Source organism: Helobdella robusta, assembly GCF_000326865.2.
Source record: "Helobdella robusta unplaced genomic scaffold HELROscaffold_196, whole genome shotgun sequence".
Classification (NCBI taxonomy): Eukaryota; Metazoa; Annelida; class Clitellata; order Rhynchobdellida; family Glossiphoniidae; genus Helobdella; species Helobdella robusta.
The window spans coordinates 4,276-7,727 of NW_008704064.1; positions in this window are offsets into that span (position 1 = coordinate 4,276).

Genomic DNA, 3,452 nt, shown 5'->3' on the forward strand with positions numbered 1-3,452 from the left:
CCAAGTTAATTTTTACAACGTCAAAGTTAATCTTGACAAAGTCAATATTTCCCTATATATACAGCAAGGAGCACTGATGATGATTCATTCGGAATTGAAATATGGCCTTATTTGCAGCATGAATTCGAAAAATAAGTTTATTTTGAATTTTAATAAACTAAACGTTCACCAAAAAACTTTAGTGAAAAATCGAAAAAATCGAAAAAACGAACTACAAACATATTAACGCCAAACATTCAGTAGAATTTATAGAATATTGTAAATATATATATATATATATATATATATATATATATATATTTGTGTGTGTGTGTGTATGTGTGAGTGTGTGTGTGTGTGTGTATCTGTGAGTGTGTGTGTCTGTGTCTATGTATTTACTTATTATTTTATTTTATAAGAAACTAAAAGAAATAGAAATGAAAGAATTGATTCAAGTCTTAAAAAAAAGAATTTAAAGAGAGCCGGAAATGAAAATGTTAAGGAAATATGAATGGAGGGGAGTATGTAGAGCCATTAGTATTGCTACTGCTGCTACTGCCACTACTACTACTACTAAAACTACTACAACTACTACCACTGCTACTACTACTACTGCCACTACTACCACCACAAATACTACTACTTCTTACTACAACTACTGCTACTACTTTTACTATTGCTGCTGTGGTAACTACTACTACTGCTGCTGCTACTACAACTGCTACTGCTACTACTACTGCTGCTGTAGCTACTACTGGTACTACTAGCAACAACTGCTTCTACTTTTGCTTTTACTATTTTTACTTGAAAATTTTTCAACAAAGCGCATTATTCATTCTCAAATTGTATTATTACTGCTGCTACTACTCTTACTGCTACTACTACTATTACTACTACTACTGCCAACAGTTCAATGTTGCTACTACTACTAATAATACTGCTGCCACTGCCGCTACTTCTTCCGCCACTACCTCTATTTTTACTGCTATTGCTGCCACTATTTTTTCTAGTACTACGACTGATACGGATTCTAGAAGTAGCTAGAGCGAGTGTTAAACAAACAAACGAACGAACGAACAGACAAACAAACAAGCAAATGAACGAACAAGCAAACATACAAAAAGAAAACAATCATACAAATACTCATTAAGAAGACAAACATACAGGCAAAAAGACAGACATAGATGGCGTGCCAAACAATAAACCAGACTACATACCGGTAGAACGACGAACAAATAACAAGACAGACGTTTGAACAGACATCCAACCATATAGGCATACAAACAGACACACACTTGCCATAAAAGATAGAAAAAACTAGACAAACATTCTTACAGACATTCGGATACAAAGATAAAGATTTAGACATACAAACAAAATGACAAACAAAGGAACAGACACACATAAAGAAAAAGAATAAAACGCGCTGGAAAACGTAAATACAGACACACATCTAGACGCATAAACAATTAGACAGACAGAAAGACAGTCAGAGAGAAACTGACAGACTGGTGAAATGGCGGGTATGTCTCTAGAGGAACAACAGTTTTTCCAAGCGAGCAAATTAGAAAGAATGATGCAATTTTTTGTATACGTTTGTTTATTTGTATGTATGCAAGTATATATATATATATATATATATATATATGTATGTATGTATTATTATTATTATTATTATTATTATTATTGAAACATTTATGAAGCGCTAATAAAACGAATCTCATAAGCGCTATCTAACTAAAACTGAACTTAGCAAAATAATTGAGATAACAAACGAGGAGTCATAATGCCTCGCACAGAAATAAGATTAAAATTTGGTCATAAACAGAAAAGTAATCGATTCAATATAACGAAAATATGAAATAATATTTAGAACATGTCGACTAAACAGAAAGAATCGATCAGTAATGCATTACAATGAAAATAAATGATTTTTCAGTTTCTTCTTGGAATCACGCAGGTTTAGGTCCGGATTTCTGAGAGCAGCAGACAGGTTGTTTTAAACAGTTGGTCCAGAAACAGCAATGTTACGAGAGCCTATACGGAGACTCGTTGTTGGGATCGGCAGCAGGTTTGAAACATCGGATCTCAAGTGTGTTCCAGATGCTTTTGAAGATCTCTTTTTAAACCTGTCAGACAAATAAGATGGAGCTAGACCGTTGATAGACTTGTAGACAAGTGTTGAAATTTTGAACAACACTTTTTGTCGACGGTTAGTCAATGAAGTTTTTTCAATATTGGAGACACATGATCGTATTTTAGAGCTCCAACAACAACTTTTGCGGCTCGATTCTGTATTGTATGTATGTATGTATGTATGTGTGTGTGTGTGTGTATGTATGTATGTATGTATGTATGTATGTATGTATGTATGTATGTACAATGTATGTACAATGTATGTATATGTGTATGTATATATGTATGTATGCATATTATTGTGTAGATGATAATTTAGTTTAGGAGGTAAAAGCAAATATAGGCTGTATATAAATGTGTGTTAAAGTAGGTATGTACTTATAATGATAGTCAAGTTACAAAAGTAGCTCACGACAAGACAGCAAATTGACAGACATAAAGCAGCTTAATATAAGACAATATAATGTATAATTTATCAGGGCATATGATACTTTGTATAATAAGAATGAGGTTACATACAAAAGGGGCTGACTGGTTGGAAGGAGTTTGACAACTAGTTAACAACTAGTTTGACAACTATCTTGGTACATAATAGGCGAGCACAAGAGTTAAGTTGAGAGTTAAGTTAGAGTTATCTCTTTAATACGCTTAAAGCTCTTGAACACTACTCATACACTGTCACACTCTTTGTATTTTATATTTAAATTCTCGGTTTTAAGCTTTGCTTTTTTACTTCATTAAAATATATTTAGTTGCAATCAAACAATAAAAAATTATTATTAGCAATAATGGCTGAGTCGTTTTTCGTCCGATTTCCGTTAATTAATTAAACTTTATAACATTTTAAACACTAATTAACACTCAACAACACACCTAAATCGCTGATTGAAGTCGTCTCATTATTTTATGTACATGAACAATATCGAGTTATTTAACGTTGAGCGAGCGAGTTAACAGAGACAGGAAGACATTCTCCAAGAACAGACAGACTTTGTTGCTCCTTGGGTAACCATTGTAGAATGGTGAAGAACGAGCGGTGTAACAATGTGCTAAAAGCTACTTAACCCTTAAACACCGAAGAAAAAAAAAAGTTGAAGTCGTTATGGGTCGAATCAACCCACGGTACATAAAAATCGTTTTTTTGCCACAAAAAATTAATAAAAGTATTCTTAATTACAGACAAATTGAATTTAGCTATAACTTTAAATAATAAGTTATTAAACATTAAAAAAATTACTTTTAAAACGTTAAAGATTTAAATACTTAAATTTCCTTTTCGCGGCAGGATATGTTAATACACTGATACACTCTTTGTATTTTATATTGTCTTTTGTGTT